This window comes from Hippopotamus amphibius, chromosome 4, assembly GCF_030028045.1.
Source record: "Hippopotamus amphibius kiboko isolate mHipAmp2 chromosome 4, mHipAmp2.hap2, whole genome shotgun sequence".
Taxonomy (NCBI): Eukaryota; Metazoa; Chordata; class Mammalia; order Artiodactyla; family Hippopotamidae; genus Hippopotamus; species Hippopotamus amphibius.
In genome coordinates, this window is record NC_080189.1 from 23968068 (window position 1) to 23982930 (window position 14863).

Genomic DNA, 14863 nt, shown 5'->3' on the forward strand with positions numbered 1-14863 from the left:
GTTTTTAACACTCAGATCTGACACACATAGGTAGAGAGCAGTACAGGAGATGGACGCTGTGCTGTCTATGTAACACAAACATGAATGCTGTAGTCTGAACATTTGAATCGGTTCTCTCCCCAAATTCATATGTTGAAATCCTATACCCCAAGGTGATGGTGTTAGGAGATGGACCCTTTGGCAGGTGCTTAGGTCATAAGAATGGAGGCTTTATGAATGACCTTTGTACCCTTATAAAAAAGACCCCAGAGAGCTCCTTCACCCTACTGCCCTATGAACACAGGATGCAGAGAAAAGACAGCTGCCTATGAACCAGAAATCAGGTTCTCACCAAACACTGAATCTGTGTGACTTCTCAGACTTCAGAACTGTGAGGAATACATTTCTATTGTTAGCTACTCAGTTTATGGCATTTTTGTTACAGCCCGAGCAGATTAAAACAATGGCTTCAATATCAGCTGCATGACTTGGTCAAACTACTTGATCTCCTTGAGGCTCATTTTCTTTAATGTTAAATGGGGAGGATACTGGCCTAACAACATTGAAGTGAGGATTAAATGAGAAAATGCATGCAAGTCACTCAGCACAGGTTGGCACATAGAAGGGCTCACTAAATGCAGTATTTTGTTTGAACAGAATTTAGAATCCAGTCCGGAAGTATGATAACTGCACAAATAACTATGACACATTTGGTGGATAGTTAGTAAATATATCATGGCAAATGAAATTGGGGGACGGTGAGATTTAGAATAGCAGAGATGGAGGGGAAAGGTAATCCAGATAGACAAAAGGTGAACCAGAGCCTGGAGATGCAATAGCATACTATGTGTTTAGTGAAAAATAAGCAGACTGGTTTGGCTGGAGTATAGCATATGCTGAGTACAGCAGTGGAAACTTATGTTGACTGATGCCAATTCATGCTGAACTGAGTTAAAATCCTGGAAATACTTGAATTTAAGATTGGGGAGTTAGTGTTTAATTGATTTGGGAACAGGAGTTTGGAAGAAGGGAATGATGTAAGACCTTTTTTTTTTTCTCAGAGTGGGAGACTGCAGAGAGGAAGGTTTGTTAGAAGATCACTATTAATAGTCTAGATAACCAGAAATTAGGATTGACTTATGGGTAATGGACAGAACTGATGGGAAAGGATAGAAGTGAAGCCATGGAGAAGACAGAATCTCTAAGGTTAGGCTATGGTGGGGGTATAGGTGTGACAGGAGCACCAGGGATGGGGATCAAAGAAGTGAGTCAAGGCCAGGTTCGTAGGAGATTGGCTATTAACAGGTTAAGGTGACCACTTTGAAATCAGTTTTAGTATGAAGGGGATGGTGTGGGCAGAAGCCATTTTACAAGAGGTTAAAGAGTGAATGGGCACATGCACCCCAATGTTCATTGCAGCACTATTTACAATAGCCAGGACATGGAAGCAACCTAAACGTCCAGCGACAGACAAATACATAAAGAAGATGTGGTATATATATACAATGGAATATTACTCAGCCATAAAAAGGAATGAAATTGGGTCATTTGTAGAGACATGGCTAGACCTAGAGATTGTCATACAGAGTGAAGTAAGTCAGAAAGAAAAAAACAAGTATCGTATATTAATGCATATATGTGGAATCTAGAAAAACAGCACAGATCAACTGGTTCGCAAGGCAGAAATAGAGACACAGATGTAGAAAATAAACATATGGACACCAAGGGGGAAAGCAGAGGGGGCTGGTTGGGGTGGGATGAATTGGGAGATTGGGATTGGCATATATACATTAATATGTATAAAATAGATGACTAATAAGAAAAAAATCAAATTGTACACTTTAAAAATTGTGCACTTTAAATATGCAGTTTATTGTATGTCAAGTATATCTCAATAAACTCTTTTTAAAAGGAAAAGAAAGAGTGAATGGGTAAGCGAAGGGTGGATACCCATTTTCAGATATGCTGTGAAGACGGAGAAAAAGACCAAGCTGCTGATTGTTGCTATTAGATGATTGCCCAGAGGTCAGTTTTATTACAGACTGGGCAAGTATCCCAGTTTATTTTAACCAAAAGAAAAGGAATAATGGGGGATAGAATTAGCAAAATAAATTGGAGGCAGATCATGGAGGGCCTTGAAGTTGTTTACATATTATTCTGTAAACCACTTAAGAATTCTAGTGAGCCCCAGGTGTGAATAACCCATCAGTCCATAAAGCCTGTGGGACAGTGGCTGTGTATCCCTGGCATATAGCAGCAGGTTCCTTGTGGGGTGTTCAGAATGTATTCATTGTTGAAAACATGGCTCTATTGAAGGAGTTTTGGTTGGATGCTAACATGCTAAAATCTGCTTTGGGAAGATTTAGATAATTGGTTGGTAATGATGGTGAGTAGAATAAGAATTAAAAGAGGGCTAGAGGCTTCCCTGGTGGCACAGTGGTTAATAATCCGCCTGCCAATGCAGGGGACATGGGTTCCGGCCCTGGTCCAGGAAGATCCCACACGCTGTGGAGCAACTAAGTCCATGTGCCGCCACTAGTGAGGCTGTGCTCCAGAGCCTGGGAGCTACAACTATTGAGGCTGAATGCCACAACTATTGAAGCCCGTGCTCCCTAGAGCCCATGCTCTGCAACAAGAGAAGCCGTTGCAATAAGAAGCCCGCACACTGCAATGAAGAGTAGTCTCTGGTCACCGCAACTAGAGAAAGTCTGCAAGCAGCAACGAAGACCCAACGCAGCCAATAAATAAATAAATTAATTTAAAAAATTTAAAAATAGAGCTAGCTGAATGAGTTGGAGGAATTGAAAGGAGGTAGGGCTTGGCTAAATTAGAGGGTGAAACAGAGTAAGCAAAGATGAGGAGTCAGGAATGAGTTGAGGATAGCATGATGACTACTAAGGAGATTGTACTTTGGGGGTGCTTTAAGAAATGAGATTCCAGGGCTTCCTAGGTGGTGCAGTGGTTAAGAATCTGCCTGCCATATACCCAAAGAAAACCATAATCCCAAAAGAAACTTGTACCATAATGTTTATTGCAGCACTCTTTGCAATAGCCAGGACATGGAAGCAACCTAAATGCCCAACAACAAATGAATGGCTACAGAAGATGTGGCATATATATACAATGGAATATTACTCAGCTATAAAAAGGGATGAGATGGAGCTATATGTAATGAGGTGGATAGAACTACAATCTGTCATACAGAGTGAAGTAAGTCAGAAAGAGAAAGACAAATATTGTATGCTAACTCACATATACGGAATCTAAAAATGGTACTGATGAACTCAGTGACAAGAACAGGGAAGCAGATACAGGGAATGGACTGGAGAACTCGAGGTATGGGAGGGGGCGGGGGGTGAAGGGGAAACTGAGAAGAAGCGGGAGAGTAGTACAGACATATATATACTACCAACTGTAAAATAGTCAGTGGGAAGTTGTTGTATAACAAAGGGAGTCCAACTCGAGGATGGAAGATGCCTTAGAGGACTGGGGCAGGGAGGGTGGGGGGGAATCGAGGGGGGGGCGTCAAGGAAGGGAGGGAATATGGGGATATGTGTATAAAAACAGTTGATTGAACCTGGTGTACCCCCAAAAAAAAATAAAATAAAAAAAAAAAAAAAAAAAAAAAAAAAAAAAGAATCTGCCTGCCAATGCAGGGGACATGGGTTCGATCCCTGCTCCAGGAAGATCCCACATGCCATGGAGCAACTAAGCCCATGAGCCACAACTATTGAGCCCATGTGCTGCAACTACTGAAGCCCATGCGCCTAGAGCCTGTGCTCCGCAACAAGAGGAACCATGGCAATGAGGAGCCTGAGCACCACAACGAAGAGTAGCCCCCACTCACTGCAACAACAAAAAAAGCCCATGCACAGCAAAATAAAAAGACCCAACACAGCCAATAAAATAAATTAAAAAAAAAAAAAGAAATGAGATTCCAAAAGATAGGGACGGGGATGGTTTAAGGGGTCTAAAACTGGTCAGATATCTGTTGTTACACAGTAAATGACCTCTGATCATACTTGAACTCAAGATTTGGGGTTAAAAATTATGTCTAGCTATATTTTTTCATATAAGAAGAACTTTTAGTACAATAAGGACAACATTGGATAAGATTATTCTGAGCCTAAGAAGAATTAATAATTCAAGAATGCCTAAATGAAGGGAATATTAAATCAGATTTATATTGGATTGTGTTCCTTTCAAATTTATTAGACAATTGAAATATGACTGAGTACAGCTGCATATATGAAATGGGACTATGATTGGCAGTGTTAACAATTTTGGTTAAAAAAACTTAATGAAGAAAGCAGGACATTTGCTAGAGACTACCTAGGTAATTGTATATTCTTATTGAGCCTTGACAGTTTATCCCCCTTTCAGGTGGCTGGACCCTCCCTGATTACATATTCAGGTTAAGGTGCAACCCAGACACACGTGTCGACTTCACTGACTGTTCGCAAATGGTCTTCCAGCAACTTCTACTAGAATCTATTGGCCAGAACTGGGCCACACTGCCACCTTAACTGTAAAGGGTCTAGGAAAATAAGCTCTATTTTTAAGCAAGACGGCGATGGAATTCCCTGGTGGTCCAGTGGTTAGGACTTGGTACTTTCACTGCCATGGCCCGGGTTCAGTCCCTGGTCGGGGAACTAAGATCTGGCAAGCCGCGCAGTACAGTCAAAAAAAAAAGAAGGGGAGAAAGGAGGATACGGGAAGACAACTATCTGTCACAAGTGTTTATTGTATATTAGAGTGTCTATCAGAATATGTCTGTATGTGTGAATTTGGATGTGTGAGGCTAATGTGTGAGTGAAGGTCATCAGAATTGATTATAAATTCATCCAATAAATATTTGTTTCCTGGCAAACAAAAAGCATGTGAAGATGAATGAGGCACTATTACTGCCCTTGAGGGGCTCACAACCTACCTGGGGAATCAGACATGTATGTAACTCTAAATGGACCCTTTGAACCATCTACCCCGCCCCCCAGTTACCCTTAAGTGCTCCATCTCATCCACAGGGGTGGCAGCCGTTTTGTACCATGTGATCTGGTCCATCCACCATCCACCCTACCCAGACAATCCTGACATCTAAGCTGGGTCAACCAATTCCTTCCCACTCAAAAACAGAGAGGTAGTCACTCTCTTTTTGTGTGGCTAAAACTCTAACACAGAAATTGTCCCTCATAGCTGAGGGACAGCCACGTTTTTGCCATAAGAACCAGGGAGCAAAAGAGAATTGATCTTCAGCAGGTGAATGAATCACCTTTGGACAAGAGCAGAGAGATGGTTGGAGAGAGGAGTCTTTCCATTTCCCGGATGAGTCCCTTCCTCAGGCCCAGTTTCTGGCTTGCCTTTGGGTCCTAGGAGTTACTTTGTTATTTTTAAAATAGATTTTCTTTCTTTTTTTAAATATTCATTTGTTTATTTATTTGGCTGTGCTGGATCTTAGTTGCGGCATGCAGGATCTTTAGCTGCAGTGTGAGAACTCTTAGTTGCGGCATGCATGTGGGATCTAGTTTCCTGACCAGAGATCGAACCCAGGCCCCCTGCATTGGAAGCGTGGAGTCTTAGCCACTGGACCACCAGGGAAGTCCCTAAAATCGATTTTCTATTAAGCTATTTTTAAAAAATTTTTTAATTTTAAATTTTTAAATTTTTTGACTGCAGCCCCCAGCTTGTGGGGGTCTTAGTTCCTCCACCAAGAATGGAACCTGGGCCCCAGCAGTGAAAGTGCTGAATCCTAACCACTGGACAACCAGGGAATTCCCTTTATTAAGCTAGTTTTTTACTCTTTCTTTCAACCAAATAATCTTTATTAATACACCAGAAAACTATAGGATGTAATGAATGGACAGCTCAGGACAGATCAGGTGGCTCAAGACCAAGCATTCAATCTTTACCAAGACCCAGTAGCAAGTCAGACCTATTTCTTAAAAGGAGAGTTATCTGCAGAGGACAGCACAGCTTTGCTCCAAAATCCTAAAGGTCTATGCTATGTTTTGCTGGTAGGAATCTGCAAAAGGCTTCATGCAGTATTTCTATCTACCCACAGACACTTCCAACACCATCATAGTTGCTAGGTCTTATGACAAGTAGCAGAGCAGCTTGCATGGCAGCCTGGACCTACTGCAGAGTCTTCTCTTGTTCTGAGCTCTACTCAAAATTAGCAGCTTTTTTAGCTCACTCAGTAAATGGGCCAGAGCAGCACTCTCAAATGAGTTATATGTTGCCTCCAAAATCTAAAGAGGTCCATTAGGCATTGTGTCATTCTTGGAGATGGGAGGGACCAGGTAGGACAACCTGTTCATAATCTTGAAAGGGTTATCTCAAATGCTCCAAACCACTGGACCCCCAGAAATTTTACTTTGGAGGGCTCCTGAATTTTTGTGGAATTTATTTCCAACACTTTGGCACACATGTATATTACCAATGGGTCTACGTACTTGCTACTTCCTGCTCATTGGATCCAATTAGCATGATATCGTTAATGTAATGGGCCTGTGCAATGTCCTGTGGAATGAAAAGGTGATCAAGGTCCCTGCCGTCTAGATCCTGACATAGTATTGGACAACTGATACAGCCCTGAGGTAGGACAGTGAAGGTGTACACTGGTCCTGTTGCCTGACAGCACACTGCTTCTGATGGCCTTCACTAACAGGCATAAAGGAAAAAGCATTTGCCAGGTCAGTAGCTGCCTACCAGCTTCCAGGGGATAAGCTGATTTGCTCCAGCAAAGAAACTACAGCTGGAACAGCGGCCACAATTAAAGTCACCACATGATTAAGTTTACATGAAACTGCTTCCATTCTCCAAGAGTCATTTGTCTTCATAGGCCAAATATGCAAGTTGAATGGGGATATATTAGAACACTGATACATACTTAATGACATTTTACTGCTCAAGTCTTTGACAGTGGCACTAATCTCAGGGATGTGGTGTTGCTTTTTTTTATATTTTGGTAGGTAGAAGCAGTTCTACAGGCTTCCACTTGGCCTTTCCTACCATAATTAGCCTTTACTCCATGAATTAAGAAACCAATGTGGGAATTCTTTCAGTTGCTGAGGATGCTTGTGCCAATTTTACTTTAGAGAACTGGGAAAATAACCAGAGGGTAGTTGTGGGAACCCACTGGGCCTACTGAGAGAGAAACCAGAGGCAGAACTCTATCGAGTGCTTGAAAACCATAAACCCCATTCTGACTTTTGGACCACAGTGACATTCTGAGTCTTCAGGAATTAGTATCAGCTTAGAGCCAGTGTTCAGTTTTCCCAAGACATGTATTTCTCCTTTCCCAAAGCATAGTCATCCAGGAAAACGGCTGCAGTGCTTGTTAGAAAAGGCCAGGAAAAGATTAATGGTATAAAATTTTGATTGTGTAACGGATTCCTTCTTCAAAGGGACCTGGATTCCCCTTCATGCACAGGGCTCTGGGTCTATGAACTTGTTTCAGTCTGGGAACTGGTTGAAGGGCTAAGATTCTCTATTGTGGTAATTCATGGCAGAATTCTGTTCACTGGATCGAAGCTTTCCCACTTACACAAATAAAATAGACTAGTAGGCTGCCCATCAATTTCAGTTCTAGGAACACTGATCCACTTGCCAATGCCAAGGACCTCTGTGGATCAGATTGTTCTGATTATTACTTTGGTTCTGCTGTCCATTACAGTAACCACATTAGCTTTGACAATTAGGTGCTACCAATTGGCCCTTGCCACCCTGGGGATCCCATCATGCCCACCGAATACAGGGAGCCCAGTTTAGTGGTAATCTGGCCTACAGAGAAGAGCCACCATAGAGTTCTTTAAGGAAGCTGGAGCTCTCCATGCAAATGTATTTCTCATTGTCCTGGGGGACAGAGTCAAGGGTAGGTGAGCACACCTTACATGATAAATCTACTTTAGCCTTCCAATTTTTGCTAAGCCTTTGGAAACTTTCCTCTACAGCCATGGTTCTCAACTGGGGGCAATTTTTCCCCCAAGAGACATTTGGCAATGTCTGGAGACAATTTTGGCTGTCACAACGAGAAGGATGCTACTAGTATTTAGTGGATAGGGGCCAGGAATACTGCAAAACCGGGCCAGGACTAAGAGGAAGTGAATGATGCTTCCAGGGCACAGAACTAGTTGTCTGCCTCACTTCATCCTGGTCTTGGCTCTGCTCCGACACATCCTACGATGTACAGGGCAGCCCTCCACAAAACAGCATTACTCAGCCCAAAATGTTAATATTGGCAAGGTTGAGAAGCCCTGCTCTATACCATGCTAAGGAAAATTCATTCCATCTAGGCCATCTTTACGTCCAGATTTCAGTTAAGTAGCCAAACTACATGAGCCACTTCCAGCACCTTGAGCTAACATATTAAATCAGAATCTCTACTTAGGGAGCCCATATCAATAAGTTTGGCCTGGTTCAACTTTATATTTCTTTCACCCTTGGGATTTATTCCTACATATATTTCCTGGGTTGATATAAGTTGGTAAATTCACCCAAGAGGCTCCGGGTCTGTGAACTTTCTTCAGTTTGGGAATTGGTTGCTAAAAATTGGTAAAATAATGTAATTCTTTAGTATGTATGTCACTTCTTCACAGGCTATTCTCTGTACCTCATCCTCTGGGACATGCTGTAATTTAAATCTTATAGGTCTATGAACAATGAGAAGTAATGGGGGTGGGTCCTTAGGAGAACCTGCAGTCCCTCGCAAGGAGAAGGCCTTTATGAGTTCTTCAAGCAAGTGGAGTCTGTCACAAATTCTTCTTCTTTTTTTTTTTAATTTATTTTTGGCTATGTTGGGCTTTCGTTGCTATGTGGGCTTTCTCTAGTTGCAGCGAGCAGAGGCTACTCTTCGTTGCAGTGCATGGACTTCTCATTGTGGTGGCTTCTTTTGTTGCAGAGCTCTGGCCCCAGAGCACGTGGGCTTCAGTAGTTGCGGTGCACGGGCTTAGCTATCCTCGGCGTGTGGGATCTTCCCAGACCAGGGATCAAACCCGTGTCCCCTGCACTGCAGCTGGATTCTTAACCACTGTACCACCAGGAAAGTCCCTGTCACAAATCCTTAATAGAATGGTATGGAAAAAATAAATTAAAAATTTGAAATATAATTGAACTTTGCATTTCAAACATTATCAGTTCTTTCCAGATATGATTTCATTATATTAAAACAGATGGCATTTGTCTCTTTTTGAAAGAGAGGTTGGATACAAATTGGGTTTCATAGACTACATTCATTCTATTTTGAAATCCATGTATTTGTGACAGCAGTTGCTAGGGTAGAGATCACCACTGGCAGTTTTGACTACTATTAGTCTTAGATTTTCTGTCACCTTCATTAAAGGAGAGTTGTGACTCACCTTTTCAAAGTGATGTATGTGTAATAGGATACTGTACTTTTTGTTGGTACTCACCATGGATAAAAATCTGTGATGATAGGTTTAAATGATTTAACCTGTGAAAAGAATTTGCATCCTTGTATCCAGAATGAAGCTTTGCTTATAGGAGTGTTCAAACACGTGCTGTGGGTACTCATTACACATCAAGCATTGCCCTGAGTGCTGGGGTAAAAATATGAAAAAGATACTGCCTTAGGCAAAATTTTAGGAGCACACAATCTAGCTACATGCTCAGCTAAATTGTTTAGATTTGAAACAGAATTTGTCTCTGCTTTACTAATGATTACAGAAAATAAATTTGAAAAGAATCAAGATAATTCTGGAAACAACATACCAGCACCTCTTTCAAAAGAAAAAAAAATACTTCAAACTGCTACACAATTGACACATTCATTATACAAAATATAAATGATAAAAAATAAGAAAATAAAAATCATCTGTAAGCCCACTGTCTTCCAGATTTTTCTCTGGGCACATGCATGCACATACACAAACAGATATTTTCCACAAAAATAAGTCTGATATTTAATGTTTTCCAGAGACCTAGACAACATCAAGAGAGTATCTAGAATTTTTAAAGAACAAGGGAAAGAATTCTGTAATTGCCTTTCGAACTGTTCCCTGGTAATCCTGCTAATTTTACTTACGTAGCTATTTTGAGGTTAATTCTTAGTGAGTGCTGAAATTGTTTATAAGTGTTTACCTTGATGTGGAATTTGATATGTTTGTCAGAGCATTTTGCCTGGTGGTTTGAAAGAGAGGTGAAATCCGAAAACCAAGGGAAAAGGAAAAGTAAAGTGACCTTAAAACAATCTTGAATTTATGCTAACAAGCAGCAAAGGCAAAGAAGCCATTCATAAAAACTTGGTTAAAAATTTGAAAGTGGTCAGGTTTGCCTGGGGCTGAGGGGATTCCCAGAGTATGGGACTTAGTGCTAAAATTGGGACAGTCTAGGGCAAACCAGGATGACTGGTCATCCTAGACAGAGCCTGGAGTGTAACAGAATCGGTGCTGTGCACACTTATTAGTCTAAAGTCTGAAAAGTTCTGGATTCTGAAACCCATTTGTCCCTAAGGATTTGGGATGAAGGATTGTGGATCTGGGTGTGTACAGACTATCTCCGGAAGAAGACACAGAAATGAGTCAAAACCACTCCTCCCTACCCCCACCCCCGCTCCTACACACAAGGAAGAAAACAGACTGGAGAGCAGGGGTAGAAGGGAGAGTTTTCACAGCACATCCTTTTGCATCTTTTGACTATGAATCATGTGACCTTATTTCCTATGTGTAAAATAAATATAGTAAATTATTGAAAAAAAAGTGGTCAGCATCTGCTACAATTAAGCTTTCTGCTTGTTTATAAAATTAATGGTATCACTTGCTCACTTACTCTTTTGGCTGTGTCTATGATATTCTTTCTATACATATCACTTCATCCTCTAGGAACAGCAAGGAATAATGTAGGCAGCTCTTTGGAGACACGCTACTTTAAGAGTTTCCAAGGTGGGAATGTAGGACCAGAATGGTTCAGCCTGAGGAGGGGACACTCCCTGAAAAGTTAATGGGACTTTTAACCAGAGGAAAATGACATTTATAACTTACTATGCGCCAATCACTGTTCTAAGTGCAGCATGTCAGCAAAGTAAGGAAACAGGAGAAATTGATTTTTAAATTGTATGCTATTTACCTTTTCAAATAATATGTTCAGTTTTTTAAAATTCCAAGACTTTTTTCAGTAAAATATCTCTAAGTTTGAAGTAGTGGATACATTTGTTAATGTGAAAAAAAGTTTATTTCATATGTTACTGAGCCCAAGCTCGCTCTGCTTGCTGCATGACAGGCCAATAACTCAGGAGACAAGGTGCTGGAGCAGGGAGTAATGACTTTAATCTGAAAGCCAGCGGACCAAGAAAATGGCAATGTCTCAGAAAAACCATCTTCCCTCAGCCCCAATTCAGGCTCCTTTTATACAGAGGAAGGGGAAGGGGAGGAGCCCACTGGGATGCCAGCCAGTGGCTGAGTGGGACTGTTAACGGTAGCTCGCTATTGGTTGCTCACCAACGGTCACTTGCTTGGGGGAGGGGCCTATGGCGATGCCAACCAATGGCTGAGAGTGACCACTAAGGGGCACTCGCTAATAGCCAGGCCTGTTACATACATACACTGTATACGTAATTTCCCCCATACTTCTAGAATTTTTAGACACTCTTGAATGTATTTGTTGTACTTTTTATAGATTAAAATTGAATCTGTTCCTTTAAATTGGGATTGTCCAAGAACTGAAGAAAAGATATTGATAATGTTATTTGAAAAGCTAATATACTGTTTAAAAACAAATTTGTCCTATGTTTCCCAATTTTTCAAATACTTTGTACTTTATAAGTATTAATTCATTTAACCCTTTCAATGATGACATGAAGTAGGTACTATTATCCTTATTTCACAAATGAAGAAACTGAGGCAAAGAGAAGTTGCCTAACTTGCCCAAGCTTATAGACACAGACATAGCCAGGAAGCTGTAGAGTCTGGGTTTAAACCCACCTAACCCAGCTTTAGATCCATGCTGATATCCACTGAACTTTACCACCTCTTACAGAAAAAGCTCTGAAGAAGTAGTGACTTAGAACTGACCAAGTCCACATAGGATTCCTGATTCAAAGGAAGGGAAAGGAGGCTGATATTAAATATGTAATATTTCCAGATTGTACTGAAGTCTTCATATAGCTCACTCACGATTAAAATACATTGCTAATGAAAAATGGTAAAGAAATGATATTCTAATATTTGCATCAACCCCCTCCTCAGTCTCCATTTCTAATTACTGCCATTTCCTGCAAGAGGTTTAAACAATCTGTTCTAACTCTACCAGATGAGAAGGAAATGCATTGCCCAGGAACAGTCCTGCAAAACAGAAAAACTTCCAGACAAGTCTAATAGTGGTTTGCATGTTAGCATCTTTGGAAAATAGGTGAGTTTTCTTTGTCCCATGGTTTCTTAATTTTTTTTTTTAATTTGAATGCCTTTAGCTTGGGCTTACCCTCTCCAATAGCCACAGTTTCCACCACTCCTAATTATATATTCAACCAGCTTCAAAAATTGTATTACCCCTCTAGCCCTAGGGGAGAAAGACAGAGACAGAGAAACAGAGAATCTGTGCTGCTAGAGTAATATAGCCAACGAGTAACCAACAAAGAATGATTCAAAGAATTAGAGGCACGTTGGTAACAGGGATAGAACTAGCTAGAGGTAAGGTTTATAGGACAGGAACAAGTTGTAGGGGAATCTAAAAAATCTAACATGTTGTAGGAATGATAAAAACATGATCCCGATGAACACGAGAATTGGCAGAAGATCCTGGGAGATTTTGGAGTTCTTTTTGAAGTAGGAAGACTGTAAACCAGCAAATGAATGGAGAAGTTTCAGGTTCTTTTGTGCTCGCTCAAGAAGTCAAAACCACTGAGGTCTGTTAGAATCCAGTGAAAAATCCAGTTGTACTCAACTTCCACTGACAGTGTCATCCTTCTAGATCACACAGGGTGGAGGAGAGACAAGGTAGAACTCAGTGAGGCAGCAGGGAGGAGCCTCCGGGCAAAGGTGAAGAGGTGAGACTGTGTGTGCCTTTGGAGGGAGGAAGAGCCAGAGAAATAGGGAAACCTGGAAAACCAAAACAGATGCTATTGAGGAGAAGCAACACCCTCAAGGTATAATGATTTGGGAGTTGGGACTGGGGCTACGGATTGCACACAAGGGGATGGGTACGTTTCCTTACTTCCGTATGGGGTAGAGCACTGTGCATCTTCGTGTCAGTTGAGAGGTTCCCTTCCCCTACTTCTCACTCTTATCAGCTTGCCTGAAATTCCCACAGCTCTCTAATTCAATCATAATCTAATCTTATTTTAGATTGAGGTGTTGAAGCTCTTATTAAATGCAAATATTCCTGGGAAGGACGAGCAGCCCAATATCTGCACTTCATATCATAGATGTCACACTTTAAACAAAGAAACAAGCTATACATATACATATACACACATATATTTTATGTATGTGTCTGTGTGTGTGTGTGTGTGTGTGTGTGTGTGTGTGTATATATATATATATATATATATATATAAAATATTTTTGGCTCCACTCTGTGACTTGTGGGATCTTAGTTCCCTGACCAGGGATTGAACCCAAGCCCTTGGCAGCAAAAGCGCAGAGTCCTAACCACTGAACCGCCAGGGAATTCCCTGATGTCATACATTTTTGAAAACATTTATTCTGTATACCTTCCATTCAACCATCCGGAAATCAAAGGATGATTGCGCTCAGGCAGAATCTCTGAAGTTTGAAATTCGGTCATGCTGATTTGGGGGGAGAAACTGTTTCAAACGCTTATGTGAGTAGAACTAAATCCCTGTCCGTTATTTTTCCAAGCCCAGCATCCATTCCCCCTGCTGGTAGAGCATTCTAGATTTCCTTTGGGAAATTATCCTACCTTCCCTCTCAGGATAAGTGTCTGAGCAGGACATCTACTCTTGGGCCCTGGAGTTGGAGCATATGACCCTGTTCTGGCCAACCCGAACACAGGGGTGGGTGTGATTCAAGTTAGTCCAATCGGAGTGGAGTGCACGGAGGAGAGGAACACTACTGAAGGATATTCCCTCTCTTTTGCTGGGACCCCCAGTGTTACAGGTGAACTGCTGCCACTGAGGGCCACCACGTGGATGGAAGGTAGCACTGAGGGGAGGCAGAGCTGTGAGACGGGGTGAAACTAAGTCCAGATAACATTGTTTGAGTCCCAAGATCTAATAGTGCCTGAAATTAGCCCTATCCTTAGACTTTTCAATTAGGTGAGTCAAATCAGTTTTGCTTAAGTCAGATTGAAATGGATTTCCAGCCCATTTGCCACTGAAAAAGAGCTGCTATAGAATGACTCCCCCACCTCCATTCATATGCTGAAACCTAATGCCCGATGTGATGGTATCAGGAGGTGGGGTCTTTGTGTGGTGATTAGGTCATGAGGGTGGAACCACCCAGAGAGCTAAGCTCCTTGCTTCAGCCCTGTGAGGACACAGGGAGAAGACATCTAGGAACCAGGAAGCAGATTCTCACCAGACACCAAATCTGCCAGGTGCCTTGATCTTGATTTCCCCTGTGAGAAAGAAACTTCTGTTGTTTATAAGCTACCCAGTCTATTTTGTTATAGCAGCCAAACGGACTAAGACAAGTACTGAGTGGCCCACCATTCTACCCCGTTGTGTGCCGTGGATATTAAACGCATTCACCTTTTCTTAGGAATCCATCCCATAGGCAAGAGGGCCGTGATGTAGCCAGATCTAGGATGCCTGTTTTTATAGCTTAGCCATTGACTTCTTTAATTCCAGCAGTTGCCTGGTGACCTCCTTTCAGCAGCTCCAGCAGAGAGAAGCACAGCGGGGCTCTTTAAAAGGTGAATTCCGAAGGCAGAGTAGGCCAACAGCTAACCACAGTTAACTGTGGTAACCAAAGTT